A 16,209-nucleotide genomic window follows, 5' to 3' on the forward strand; every position below is an offset into this window, starting at 1 on the left:
ATTTATTTTTGTAAGAATTGGGCCCCATGGATATTTAGAAATGTTTAATGAAAGAACAGTAGAATATAAATGAAACAAGCAAAAATCCTCTTTTCAAAGGCTTCATTTAACTCCATCCTCACTGTTGTGATAACACAAATAAACCAAAGACAAACCTTTAGTGATGGCATTGGGCAAATTAAAACATTATGAGCTACTAACATCTGGACAGTTTCTCCCTCTTCATAATCATGCTCGTCCATTCTCTGCCTACTATTTATCAGTAGGCACTGCAATAACGCAACACTGAGATTTGGAACACATGCGTGGTCATGAGCACAACACACGAAGGGCTATATTCATGTGCAGGCATGTTCTGCCCTCTGCACTTGAGAAAGAGGTCACCCATTGTAGAGGGAGACAGACAGACACACAGAGAGACAGAGGCAAGTGTTTTGCGAAGACTGTTCTCCTGCCTTTGGGTCCCCAGTGCCTGGCCAATGCTCATTACAGAGCTAATTCACATCAAGTGCTTTGTTGTGGAATTGAAGCGAATGAGTCAGATGGACTGACTAGCTGGACATGGTAAGAGGAGACAGAATACAAAGACCCGAGTTTTGGCTCTTTGGTTGCATCATCAACACTGTGTGACTATACACAAGCCCTTTCTTCTTTCTAGGCCTTGGTTTCCTCATCTGTAAAATGAGTTCATTTTGATTGATTGTATCTGAAATATCTCAAATATCACCTGCTCTATTAACCCCCCCAAATTTTTAAGGCCTATTGTCCCACCAGAAATGTCACACTTCCTCCCCTGTACAACAAACTGTATATTCACCACTATATTTATTCAGTAAGTTCACTTATTTTGGCAATACCCTCCCCCCGCCCCCGCAGAACTCCATCATCGGTAGCTAAATTTTCTGTTAAGTTCCTCTTGATGTTCCCACATAGCATAGTTCTGATGGCATCCAAGGTGTGGTGAGCAGAGCCACATAGCAAAAAAAGTTCAAGCTTTGGAGTCAGACCAACCAGAGTTTAGATTTTGGTTCCTTCGTTTTCTAAGAAAGTTACTTAGCTCCCATGAAACTTGAACCACCTACAAAGTAAGATTCCTATTTCCTTCATCTCAGAGTTGTTGGAAGGCTGTGTTAAGACAAATGCTTTAAGCAGTCATTTGGCACCTAGCCAGTTTCTCAACATTATGTCGTTGCTTATAATCCACCTGCTACCTTGCAGATTCACTTAAGAAACATCATGTATGCCCCTTCTTTCTCATCCCATAGCTTCACATTCTGAGATCAGGCCCAGAAGTGAATGGGCTAAACAGACCCCAAAGGAAGGGAAAGCTACCCACTTCCGAAGTTAGTCACCTTCATCCCTTTGGAAACATTTATTGAGGACTGTGACGAAACAGGACAATATCATGCACTTGAGTACAAAATATAATCAAAGTGTTGCAGGACAGACAACATATAAATGACAAAGTGTCATATAGTATGTTTGATAATAGGGGGGTGTACACGGTGTTATAGGAGGATCAAGGAGCATCCAAATCTAAGAGGTGACGCTAGCTTGGTAGTTTCAAAACTCCCTCATCTCTATTAGTGAAAGAGGAATAGAGTGCTAGGGAAATACCCTCTCCCTTGAGGCTATTTTTTTAAAGCAGGGGAAAAAATTAATAAAGAATTGACTTCCTCCATAGAAATATAAGTAATGGGATTTTAGTCAAATATTTATTTCACAGATACCTACGTGTATAAAAGGATTATTGTAATTATCTATGCATTAAAACTTATCAAGCTTGTAGTCTTCTCATCACTATAAAAATGTTCAGGCACACAAATACTTCAAATGTCCACAAGATCTTTATATACTAAAAGTCATCAGGGTAGCAAAGTTTCTCACATGAGAAAATTATTCAGATTTAATAATGAATAACCATCATATAAAACAAGTCTCTTCAATGATCCAGTTGCTAACTGACTGGGAAAATGAGCAGAATTCTAATATAATACTTATATTAACATAGTTAAGTGTGGACTCTGTTTTAAAATAGTTTTCTCAATAAAATGACCTAAGTTCTTTTCAGATCCTTTGTATTTTCTCTTTCATTTTGTCTTGAGTAGTAAGATAACAGTTGTAGTATTGAGTTAGTATTATAGTATTGGTGTCAGACCAACCAAAGTTTAGATTTTGGTTACTTCCTTTTCTCATAAAGTTACTTAGCTCCCATGATACTTGAACCTACAAAGTAAGATTCCTATTTCAAAATGTGGTCTGGAAGCTATGTGCAGGTAAGAAATCGGGGCAAGAAACACTAAAGGCAGGAAGATAAGGACAAAAGCTCTTAATTTATTTCACAAAACTATATTTGCACAGTGTAATGATTTAGCAATTATAAAACTATTTTATGTATACTCTAAAATTGAGGAATGAATATGCTGGGGGGAAGCCAGAAGGAGGAAGTTATAAATATAGAAAGAAAGATTGGAATGAACACTGTAGATCTGGATTGTGATTGGAGATATTGGTATCAATTCATGTTTTTTAAGATCATAGACAAGTAAATAGTTAAATAGACATGTAAATAAACCCAGGTATGTGCATGTGCATGTATGTGTGTTTTAGTTCCATCTGTTGGAAGGGCCTAGCAGCAATGACATATGAGAAGCAACAAACCACTTAATGCCCACATACTCATTTCTTTTTTTTTAAGGTTCATTTACTTATTTTTGAGAGAGGCACAGACAGTGTGAGTGGGGGAGGGGCAGAAAGAGGGAGAGAGAGGATCTCAAGCAGGCTCTAAACTGTCAGCACAGAGTTCAACGCAGGGCTCGAACTCACGAACCCGTGAGATCACGTCCTGGGCCAAAACCATGAGTTGGATGCTTAACCGACTGAGCCACCCAGGTGCCCCCATACTGGTTTCTATATACTATTGTCCAGTAAAAGGAAATAGACTTCTAGAGAAATACCTGATTCCAGAGATGGAAGAGAAAAAGTACAAGATGAGTCTAGAGAATTCTGTCATTTCTGAAAGTAAGAAAGTACCGAATAATCTTGAGGACGTTTCAGAGATACATAGGAAGCTTGAAAGAGTTCCAAGTGGCCAAATCTGGAACAATATGAATATCTAAAAAATATGGTAACAATTGAATTACACACAACGAATAAAATAAAAATCTATGAGTCCATAATTACAGAAATGAGTAAATGTGTGAGAAGAGAATGTACTTCATTAAAGTAGAATGCCACCTGAGTACAGAAGGAATGGAGCTAGAAAATCATCAATGAAGCTAAAACTAGAGGTGAAAGTTTGAAGGATGGGGTAAGTGCAGAGGCTCTCAATACACCTCTTCACAATTACACGTTACATACAAAGGGACAATTAGGAACTTCACTATGGAGAAACCTGAAAGGCACAGATTCAACCAAATCTTCCAACTAAAATCACCAATACTGGGACAAACTGACATTGTGGTCCTCCTAACGAGATGCACTGAGAAGGACACAATATTGTTTCAGTGACACTATCCCAAAAATAAGTAATCTGAATCTAATGATAAGGAACTGTCACAAAGACCCAAATTGAGGGGCATTTTAGAGAATATTTTACTAATAATTTTCAAAAAGGCCCAAGTCAAAACAAACAAACAAAACAAAACAAAAACAAAAGAGAAGGGCTAAAGAATTGTACCCGAGATAGAAGATTAAAGAGAAATAAAAACTAACGTAGTGTGTGGTCCTGGATTAGATCCTGAACAAGAAAAACAATAAGAAACAGTATATTGTAACAGCTGCCAAATGTGAATAGAGGCCCAGGATTAGATAATAATATTATATCAGTGTTAACCTTCCTGATTTTAATAATGGCATTATACTTATGCAAGAGAACACCCTATCTTAGCAAATGCACACTGAAATACTTAGGGGTATAAGGGGCACAATGTCACCAACTCTCAAAGTGTCAAAAAAATTATCTATCTATCCATCCATCCATCCATCCATCCAGGAAGAGGAATAAAGGGAGAGAGAATTAAATTGGATAAAATATAAACAATCAGTGAATCTGAATAAAAGAAATCCAAGAGCTCCTTTTACTATTTATTTGTCTATAAGTTTTAAATTACATTTAAATCAACTATAACATGCATTTATTCAGTGAACATAATTCTTGCTCTCAATCAGTTCACAGTAGAGTAGGGAGAATTTCAACAACTACATGAAACACCTTGTTCTGGCAGAAAGATATACTGGCAAAGAGGTGACTCAGAATAGGAAGTGGCCGCCTCTGCTTGGGGAAATCAATGAACCTAGTCCAGAAGTTCCTATCAGAAGTGATGAGGGCTGGAACCAGACAATGACAGAGGAGACAGATTCAAGAGATGTTGTGGAAGTTGAATCAGCAGAATTCAGTGATCAAATGAATGGCAGGATGGTGGAGCCAGGAGAAGCTTGGCATGACTCTTGTGTCCCTGCTCAGGTAACAGAGCTCACTGGGATAAGAAACACAGGATGAAGAAAAGATATTAGAGGGAGAGAATAAATCCAAATTTGAACACGACAAGTTGTAGATACCCACGAATCATCAGGCAGCAATGATACCTTTATTTACTTAGAATAGTCTCTCAAGGTATCAAGTAGACTAATCACTGAGGGCATTTGGCTGAAATTAGAAAACCACAAATGGGTATAATGTCATTCAAGCCTAGGTTTGGTGGAAATCGGATTGGGATCTGATTAAATTTAGAGTCATAGAAAGCACCTCCTCAAACCCTCGCCTGACCTCTGACACAGATAGTCTTTCCAGGGGACACATTGTCTTTATACTTATCTTTTTATTCATCCAGGAAATACTTACTTCAAACACTGTACAAGGCACTGGAGATACAGAGATGATTAATTCATTGGCCTTGCCCCCAAGGTTTTCACGGATTAGTGGAAAAGAAAAATAATTATAAATCAGTGTGCTTAGGGTAGAGGCTGCACAGGATTATGTAGAAGGGACAAGAGTATGACAGTGAACATGCAATCAGGGGTGTGGCTGGTTTTGAAAGATATTAAGGAAATCAAGCTAAAGCATGCTAAGAAGTGCCTGAATGTGATAGGGAAGCGGATACAGGGGTCTAGGATAAATTCAGGATGGATTTTACCTGAGCTACCAGGAAGATGTTGGTGCCATTCACAGGGATGAGAACACAAGAGTCGAAGGCAAGCTTTCTTTGTTTTAATGGGGAGGAGGAAGAGGCTAGCAGCAGTGACTAACTGGAAAAGAAAGGAGAGGCCATCAATCTCAAAGCCAAACTCCAAAAAAACCCCGAAAAATGTCACCAACGCCAATTTCATCCACAAAAATACTGAATGCATGCTGGACTGGACTTGGCACTCCGCGCTGCGCTGAGGGACATGCATCCCTGACCCATATTTTGCAACAGTATCGAGGGGGAGCACCTCCAGAAACAAGCTGCTTGCTCCTTAAATAGCAAACACACATATGTTCTCACCACCAGCGGGGCTATTGCCAGGAAATCACACAGACCCCAAATAAAAAACAAGCCAAAGGAAAACAAAGAGACAAGACTCCTAGTCTCCTGTTCATGGGGCACTGAAGTTCAGGGCAAGGCCCTCTCTAGGTGGTCACGGGGTCCAGATAAAATCCTTCCCAGAGCCTCTGAAATTTGTTTGTGCAGGTGAATCAGAAGGCAGGGGACCTGGGAAGAGGATGGTTACGGCGTGCCTGTTCCGTGCCAGGCACTGTGCTTCTTCCCTCACATTCCTTGTTTCCTGTCTATGAAGTCAGTGTTATTATCATTCCTATTTCACAAATGAGGAAACAGGCTGTGAGGGTGAGCGACTCTCAGAGGCCGCTGGGCAGTGGCCGTGCTAATGTTCAGAGCCAAGCCTGCAGATGCCAAAGCTGTTTCTTTTCTCAGCAATGCATCCATCGCCTGTCTCGAGGAAGTAAGCGTGCTTTCTGGGAGCTTGTCGGGGCCGGAGGTGAGGCGCCTATCACTGCCACGTCCACGCAGAAAACAACCTGGTAACAATGCAGGCCCAGTGTGCTGAACGTGTGTACGTGTAGATGTCTCAACACTCCTTTTTTTGTTGTTATTCTTTTTTGGGTTTTGTTTTTAAAGCTAACTAATAAGGAGAGAGCCTCTTAGTCTCCACAGTTCCACTCAGATTATGGGTTCTCTGAGCAAGTTGATAAAGTCCTGAAAGTCTCAGGCCAGGAGTTGTTTCCCTGCTTTGTTCTACTCGAGACTTGACTCTGGGAATCAGAAGCATCAGAATGTCATACAGAACCAGACAGCTTAGATGGCCTCTGGGAACTCCAGGACACGTTCTCCTTAACACACTGGAGTTCCAGGTGCAGAAGCTTCCATGCCATGAACACGGGGAGGGCACATATTTAAGTCCTATTTAGCACTTGGTTCATCTGACCGGCATGCAGCAGGAAACTGGATAATTTTTTTTTTTTTCCCTCGGATGAGGCATAGCAAGCTGATTAATGATGTGAGGGAGAGTGGGCTAAGGAGGGGAGTTCTACAAAAGTTTCCTTTCGGAGAGCCACAGCCGGCACAGGGAAAGAAAGGTGTGCTTTGTAAGGGGGTGGCAGGCAGTGTTTAGCTAATTAGGGTTTGGTTAATGCTGGTGAGTGTCGAACATTCCCGCTAATGGCTGTTACTAATGGGAGAAATGGGATCATTTGTTAACTTTACTTAGGAAAGTGAGTGTTGAAGGCAGAATGGAGAAAAAAAAAAGGTGAACATGGCCCATTTTGGCTAAGCCAAATGCAAAGTGGAAAAAATGCCTCATGAGTTTCTTTAAAAAAGCAAGACCCCAATTTCACACGTGCACCACGCTCCCTTGCCTTTAGAAGACAGTGGTCACCCATTCCTACTTAGCCTGCTGGCTTTTCAGGCCCTTTGTTGACCTTCCAATTGACCTTTCCTCCCAGTGCAACATGCATAACTTCTTAAATGGAAGTCGTCTTGGGAGGCATGTGTTATTAAGAACTTACCATGAACTATGCTCTGTGCTTTGACTTGTATGATTTCATTCAAGTTTGACAACACAATTGTGAGATATGTATATGCATCTAATTCCCATTTTACAGATGAAAAAATCGAAGCTCAAAGCCCTAATCTACACAACTAAGTGGCACTTTTATTTTCCAGGGCCTTCTGTTTTATAGAGCATCTTTACCTTTAAGACTCCCCCAGGATAACCTTTAAAACTTATTTTCTAAAGTACAAATGTTTTCCTTTTCTTTTAATTCTTTCCCAATCCATCAGATACATTCCATTCCAGTGTCCCACAGAAAGAGCTCTCTGGCCGTTTGACTTCATGGTAACCCCTGAGTCATGTGGGTAATCAAGATGGACTGACCCAAGAAATATGAACTGCCAAAACAGCTATTCTTCACTAGTGAATTCTGAATGGCTTACTCTCCTCTCTGGATAGTCTTCCCAGAACTTGTACGTTGCAGCCATGACCTATGCAAGTGGAAGGCTGATATAAAAGTCATCTGGACAGAGCCTAGTACATATGTACATTGGCCTCTAGTCACTCCTTTGAACAAGGAATTTCCACTTATGAACTTTCGGCAAGAGTACTCTGCATATGCACTATGAACAGGGTCGATATGAGAAGCTGCTCCGTAATCATGCTCTCAGGCTGGTAAAGACATGGTCTCATCCAATAGGGTTTATATTTGGAAATATGAAGACTTGTTCTTTGGACTATTCAATCACCTGCATAGAATTTCAGATCGGCCTGTTGTTAATCTGGGTATAGAAGAATGGGCCATTGGAGAGGCTCCTTCAAGAGGAAGTCGAATTGAGTAGCCACTGAAGCTTTAGAGGCAGGTAGGACTGATAATCTTGATTTTACTAATTTTCAATTTTTTGACTTTGGACAGGTTGCTTCACTCTGCTTGGTAGTTGAAATGTAATAAATAATATAAAATGTGTGAACTGTTTAATTCATAAATATTTCAAATCTTCCCTATGGCAGCAGCATCCCAAAAGAGAAAGAAAAAAAAAAAGTAGTCACTGCAAACCTTTGAAGACCTGCTTGGTTTTGGCATTTACACAATGTTACTTCCCCAGCATTATATTAGATAAAGTAAGTCACAGGCAGACCTGAATTCAAGGGGTGGGAAACAGACTTCACTTCCTGATGGGAATGGCTACAAAATATTGTGCATGGCTTAGTTGGCCACAGAACCCGGTACTCTGAGTTAAACATACAACATGCATGACTCATATATTTCTTCCTAAAAAAGAAACCCTCAAACTAGGTGTTATACACCCATTTTATAGACATGAAAAACAGGCTCACAAACATTAAGAATTTGTCTGAGATTAACGAAGTAGTTAATAAAGAGCAGGTCTGCTCTTTAAACTCAGTTTTTATTCCAAAACCAACACTGATAACTCAAATATATACTTTAAAGGCCAAGCATGAGCAATGCTTACATTTCTATAGAAAGGAGCTAAGAAAAATACACTACTTTATCCTCACATTTATGTTTTTAGGACTATTCCAAAGAAAACTTCTTTTTTTTTTTTTTTAATTTTGTCAATGTTGATTTTAGAGAGAGATTGAGAGACAGAGTGTGAGTGGGAGGGGCAGAGAGAGGAGGACACAGAATCTGAAGCAGGCTGCAGGCTCTGAGCTGTCAGCACAGAGCCCGATGCAAGGCTCAAACTCATGAACCATGAGATTATGACTTGAGCTGAAGTGGATGCTTAATTGACTTAGCCACCCCGGCACCCCAAGAAAACTTAAGTACATAAACTCTCCTTTTAGATGTCAAGGTGCTTCCAAGTCTGTTCCATGCCAGCCTCGACAATCTACAGGGAAGGGTCTACTACTCCTCCCAAAATGTCCAAACACATGAATCCAAGGGACTTAGAACAGGCTCAAACAACTCATCACATATTACTTTTCCCAGCCCATATTCTCAAAAAACAGGAAATGTTTTTAAATCAAGTGCCAAGAGCAGCCCTACCTAATTAGCCCATATTCCCAGAGATAGATGATGGTGATCATCAATTTGCAAGCCTAGGTTTTATTCATCTAACTCCCTGTTTTGAAAGATCGCTAACATCAAGTCAGTTAAATGAATGTTGTAGGCAATATTCTAAGATGACCCCTCCAAAAAAATCCCTCACCCTTGAATAATTTCCTCCCCTGTGAATACAATGGAACATCACTCCCATGATTATGTTATTGTACCTGACAAAAGGGATTTTGTAATTATAATTAAGGTCACTCATCAGTTGACTCTGAGTTCATTGAAAAGGAGATTATCCAGGTAGGGGTAACCTAATTTTGTGACTTCTTTAAAAACAGAGTTTTCTGTCTGGCAACAGAAGAGAAAGGCAGAGAGATTTAAAAGGAAAGGAATTTGGGGTGCCTGTGTGGCTCAGTCAGTTAAGCATCCAATTATTGATTTTGGCTCAGGTCATGATCTCACCAGGTTTGTGAGATCGAGCCCTGCATAGGGCTCTGCGCTGACAGCGATGAGCCTGCTTGGGATTCTCTTTTTTCCTCTCCCTCTGCCCCGCCCCTGCTCATGTGCTCTCTCTCTCTCTCCCTCTCCCCCTCTCTCTTTCTCTCTCTCAAGATAAATAAATAAACATCAAACAAACGAACAAACAATGAGAGAAATTCATCCAAGGCAAGTTCTCCAATAATGAGATGGAGAATGTGGGGCAAAATCTGAGAATGGCCCCTAGGAGCTGAAGGTAATCCTTGGCCAAGGATTGGCCAATCCAAAAACTTGCACTTCAGTCCTGTAGTCACAAGATACTAGATTTTATAACATGAATGGGCTTAGAAGCAGATTTTTCCCCAGAGTTTCCAGATAAGAGCCCAGCCTGGCTGATACCTTGATTTCAGCCTTAGGAGACCTTGAGCAGAGAACCCAAATGGTTGTACAACTCTGTGAATACACTAAAAACAATTGAATTATACACTTTAAATGGATTAATTGTTTGGCATGTTAATTATATCTCAATAAAAGAGGTTTTTTAAGATTTATTTTAAAGATCTTATTTTTCAGAGAAAGAGTGCAAGCGGGGAAGGGGCAGAGAGAGAAGGGGACAGGATATCCAAAGCCAGTTCTGCACTGACAGCAGTGAGCCCGATGCAGGACTTGAACTCACTGGATGCTCAGCTGACTGAGATACCCAGGTGCCCGTCAATAAAGCTTTTTTCTAAAAAGAAAAGTGAGAAAAGTTTTGTAGGAGAAATTGAGGTATATAAGGCTAGGGAAGCAGGTGAGGAATGAGGGCGAGGCTAAATCATGGAAAGCCTTGCATATCAAGCTAATCTGACTGGAATGTGTTCCTCCAAAAATAATGGTTCCCTACAAAGGGTTTTAAATAAGGGAGTGAAAAGTCCTATTATTGTTTTAGAAAGATACCTCTAGTGGCTCTATAAGGATGAATTTGAGAAGAGAGACATATACTGCAGACTAGGAGGTTGGTAAAGAGATTAACTCACTGAAAAGATAGACTTGGCCTAAGGCAAAAGGACTGGAAGAAGGCCTAATGTTTGAGAAACAATGGAGACAGAAAAAAAGATGTAACTTTTTAAGATAAGGAAGAAGCTCAAGACCACTGGGGTTTCTAGTTTGAGAGTCCAGCTTTGTAAGGATGATGGTGCCTGCCTGGCCTTTTTTAGAGTCTGGGGAACTGGACCCAAGGGAATTGTGGGAGGTGGTGGGTGGGGATGTGCATTAGGTACTTAGAAATTTCTACTTAGATCCTGGGGCTCTGCCCTCTAGCCAAACACAAATGATACCGATTAAGTCTTTTTGTGATTGTGGTCTGGGCAGTGAAATTTTTAAGAGATCCTAAGTCATTCTAACACACAGCCAAGCCTGTGAACCTCTAGCTTGGATAGCTCCTTTCTAGGTGAGGCTGGCAGAAGAGCGCCCACCCGTTGCTTACCAATGCTTACAGCCTAGCCTACAAGACTTGGCCCTACTGAACAGAGATTGTTACAGAAACTGGTCTGGATCACCCAGCAGAAGAACCAAGTGGCACTTGCAGATCTTGGAAGGCAGGAGGTTTATTTTACACTGGTGGGTTCCGAGGAGTTCATTCCCCAGAGGTCTGAGCCCAGAACATCAACAGAGGGGACAATTTGTAGTCTGTTACTTCTGCATTCCTCATTAGTAGAAATTTGGTGCTGGGGCAAGCAGTTCTTCCAGGAAGAACCCAGAAGGGGAGTCTTCAGGCAGGGACTGGAATTCCCCTATCAGTCCTGTCGGCCATCTTCTAACAGATTTTTCCCTATCAAGATAAGCCCCATCATGAGTAATGGGGTTTCTTGGGCCCATCCAAGAAGCAGTTTCACTGAGGGTGGATTTTACCACAACAGATAAAATTTAAGGTAAGGAGAAGACTATTTGAACTGGTTAAGTGTGGGCTAGCTAGAGCTCTACTCTGAGTGGTAAGAATTCCTAATTACTCTTGTTCAGTGATTATCAAAGTGTAGTTCTCAGACAAGCAACACCAACTTCATCTGGGTATTCATTACAAATTCAGTTTCTTGGGCTTTAATCCCAACCTAATGATCATAAACCTTGGAAAGGAGGCCCAACAATCAATGTATATTTTTTTAAATAAAGTAAACCTTTACAAATTTTGAAATAATAATAGATTCATAGGCAATTATAAGAAATAATACAGAACCATCCCATTAATGAGAGAGTGTGGGCCAGCTGAGGGTCAAGTTCAGGCTAACAGCACCACTACCCACTCCCCACACCCCCAGCCTCCCCCATGCACCCCACTCCTGCCAGGTGGGACGTGTATGATATTCTTTGGACACCCCCACTACCCAAAAACAAAATAAATAAGTCTCCACCAGTTGACAAGAAAAAGGCAACCCCATCAATGGCCTAAAGTCCAGGAACTCCCTACTGTCTTAATGTTAATTGTTTGCTAGAGGGAAAAACAACCTTAGCTTTGACAATAGTTAGGTTTCCAGCAAGTCTTTAGCATGTGAAAGTCTCTTTGGAAACTTCCCTTTTGATTTTACCTACTCCCAAGTCCTTGGTATATAACCAGACATTCCACACAACCCCAGTCCAGCTCTTCCTGCCCACGGGTCCTGTCCCTGTGCTTTAATAAAATCATCTTTTTACACCAAAAACATCTTCAAGAATTCTTTCTTAGCCATCAGCTCTGAACCCCACAAACCCCACCATCACCCCAAAACTTCATCACCATCACCCTTTGCCCAATATATGCCAATGGCAACATCTTGCAAAACTATAGTACAATATCACAGTCAGTATATCGAGACTGATACAATTAAGTTAAAAATATAGAATATTTACACCATCATAAGGATCTCTCATGTCGCCCTTTTTCGTTTAAAATTTTTTAATGCTTATTTATTTTTGAGAGAGAGAGAGAGACAGACAGACAGACAGAGAATAAGCAGGGGAAGGGCAGAGAAAGAGAAGGAGATATAGAATCTGAAGCTGGATCCATAGTCCAAGCTGTCAGTACAGAGCCCCACACAGGGCTTGAACCATAAACCGCAAGATCATCACCTGAGCCAAAATCAGACACTTGAGCCATCCAGGCACCCCTCATGTTGCCCTTTTATAGCCACGTTCACTTCCATCTTGGCCTCATGTACTTCTTAAACCTTGGCCACTACTGTCCCCAATTCTATAATTTTGTCATTCAATAATGTTATATAAATAGAATCAAACAAAATATAGCTTTGGGGGACTGGCTTTTTTTACTCAGTATAATTCTCTGGAGAGTCACCTAGTTGTGAGAATCAATGTTTTCTTTGTACTGTTGAGTAGCGTTCCATGGTATGGACGTTTGTGTAACCATCCACCTACTACAGTCTTGTTTCAATAAGCCATCCAGGTCATTCTGATGCATGTTTGTTTTTGAGAACCACTGATATCTAGAAAAATAACTTAAAAAGACAGGGAAAAAAATAAGGTGTTTTTGTACTTCTCCTTCCTACTCACTGACCTTGTGGGTCTCCTCTCATCTTCACCACTACTGTTATCACAGTACTGATATCACTCTGTATCCTGCTTATTACTGCTATGCATTTCTTAAGGGAATGATGTATTTATTTAAGAAATATTTATTGTGGTACCTCCTAGTAACTGTTCTAGGCACCAGGAAAACAGCAGTGGACAAGGTATACAGGTCTCTGCTCATGAAAAATTTTCAGGACAGTGAGGCCAAAGGAGACAATAAACAAAGTCAGGTCAAAATAAATGCCATCTGCTTAAATCCCAACCAACCCAATGTGGCCCTCTTGAACATAAGTAACACTCCATCAAGAGCACTTGGATTCTGATGGGCCCATCCAATACATGTCTGAATGTACTAGTCACTATGGAAAGAAAGATTTTGTACTAAGAACTTTATGTTAGCTGAGAAAGAAGATACTCAGGAAAGTATTATTCATAATAGCAAAATACTGGAGATACTCCAAATATTCAATAATAGGGAAATACATATGCTGTAGAGCATATGGAGTCATTAAATTAATGATTACTCAGACCAAGTAATATCATGAAAATAGCTGTGTTTAATATTATATAGAAAAAAATCAAGATACTGAACTGTATACACTATATAATTCTAATAATATTTTACAAAGGAAGAAAAATTAAATGTCAGACAAATGGGTGAAAAAATTTTGGAAGAATATAATTATGACTATCTTAGGATACTGAGTTCACAGATGCCTTTTTTTGAACTCTCTAATTTTCACTAAATTTCATTATCTTTGAACCTATTTATATGCATACGTACAAACAGTTTATTTTTTTTTTTAATTTTTTTTTTTTAACGTTTATTTATTTTTGAGACAGAGAGACAGAGCATGAACAGGGGAGGGGCAGAGAGAGAGGGAGACACAGAATCTGAAACAGGCTCCAGGCTCTGAGCTATCAGCACAGAGCCCGACGCGGGGCTTGAACTCACGGACCATGAGATCATGACCTGAGCTGAAGTCGGACGCTTAACCGACCGAGCCACCCAGGCACCCCCGTACAAACAGTTTAAAATATTAATAAATGTTGTTGACATTCTGACATGCTAGTTACTTGTGTATCTTTAGACTCAGAGAAGAAAAGCTATGAGAGCAACAGAGCCACTTTCCACCATATTTATTCCAATAGACCTGGATGGACATAGTGAAAAAAAAGATTCTTCGGAGTCTTCCCAGTGCACTAGTGCCTAGTTGTATTAAGCAATATGCCTCCTACGTTATGAAAATCTCCTGGCGAAAGCAGAGTCTCCTGGTGTCCCCAGAAATTTTGCATAATATCACAGCTTCACAAGAAAATAAGAAATAGGGGGCGCCTGGGTGGCGCAGTCGGTTAAGCGTCCGACTTCAGCCAGGTCACGATCTCGCGGTCCGTGAGTTCGAGCCCCGCGTCAGGCTCTGTGCTGATAGCTCAGAGCCTGGAGCCTGTTTCAGATTCTGTGTCTCCCTCTCTCTCTGCCCCTCCCCCGTTCATGCTCTGTCTCTCTCTGTCCCAAAAATAAATAAAAAACGTTGAAAAAAAAATTAAAAAAAAAAAAAAAGAAAAAGAAAATAAGAAATAGCAGAAGGATGACCCAGTAGGAGTCATGTCCCACAAATGACTATGCAAAATCCTCTTAGCTCTGTCAAGGGAATGGGTATATTCCTGTCGATAACCATGGCAAGAATCAAAATTCATTAGCCAAAAATAGATGGGAAAGGCCTAGTTATACACATTTGTGGTATTCTAAAATGTCTTTTAGAGTCCTTTTATGGAACTCTTTTAAATAAAAAAATTTCATCCACAACTAGAATGAAAATTTCACTATAGAAAATGATTTTGGTTGATCTGGAAAGTGTGCATGACAGTGTCATAACCTTGTAGTATCTTGGCTTTATTACCAAGGTTGAACTCATGGGGAAATGAACCCAAGACAAACAAGAGATATGCTGCTGTGATGGTTAATTTTATGTAACAACTGGACTAGGCTAAGGAATGCCCAGATAGCAGGTTAAACTGGTGTATATATTTGGGTGTATATATGAGGATGTTTCTGGAAGAGATTAGCATGTGAATCAGTAGACTAAGCAAAGAAGATCCACCCTCATCAATGTGGGCAAGCATCATCCAACCCATTAAGGGTTCAAAGGGAACAAAAAAGGTGGAGGAAGGGTGAATTCTCTCTCTTCTTGAGCCATAACATCTACCTTTTTCTCCTGCCCTTGGACATCAGAGCTCCTGATACTGAGACCTTCAGACCCTAGAGCTTAAACCAGGGGTCTTTCAAGCTCTCTGGCCTTTACCCTTGGATTGGGAGTTCACCATTGGCTACCCTAGTTTCCAGGCCTTCAGATTGATACTGACGCATACCACTGGCTTTCCTCATTCTCCAGCTTGCAGATGGCAATCAGAAGAACCTTCACAGTCACATGAATTGGTTCCCACAATAAATGTCTTCCTATATATCTATATATCTCCTATTGGTTCTGTTTCTCTAGAGAATCCTGACTAGCACAACTGCCTACATGTATGCGTAGTTTTCAGTGTTCAATAACAAAGTTAATAATCAGCAGATAATAAAGAAAGATAAATGAGGAAATCTGAAAAAATACGAATAATTCTTTAACATCATCCTCAGCACTCAAAACAAAATGACATATTTAAATCTTGGTACACAAAAAAATTCAAAACACTCATGAAGCTCATAGTCTATCCGAGGCTGTGTGCTACGGGAAGGGAGCAATAATCAAGGAACTTATTGAACATATGAATGCTGATTTACATGGAAGAGTCATGGAAAGGACAAGAAGCAAAGGCTGATCCTGGCTCCAAGAACCAGTCAGAAACCAGACTCTTCCAATCCTTCATCTCTGCAAAATCTTCCTCCTGTGTGTTACAGAAAGCAAGTCTCAGAGCGCTCCAGCTTTTGCTCCTGCTACTTTAACAACTGCTCCCTCCCAGCCTGCCCTCCTTGCTCTGTCTCACCAGTGGGACTCTCTAGAGTCTAGGATATGGGAAGAACCACCAAACTGATATTTGATTGATTATACATGTATATGAACAATAGGTATTTTTAAACTTCTGTTCCTACAACCAGATTGCACTGGAGATTAGAGATTTTCTGTTTGAACTCTCTAGTATAGCTATAGCATAATTATGAATAACACAGTGATAGCTAACATTTATTA

This window comes from Panthera uncia (genome assembly GCF_023721935.1).
Source record: "Panthera uncia isolate 11264 chromosome A3 unlocalized genomic scaffold, Puncia_PCG_1.0 HiC_scaffold_12, whole genome shotgun sequence".
NCBI classification, from domain to species: Eukaryota; Metazoa; Chordata; class Mammalia; order Carnivora; family Felidae; genus Panthera; species Panthera uncia.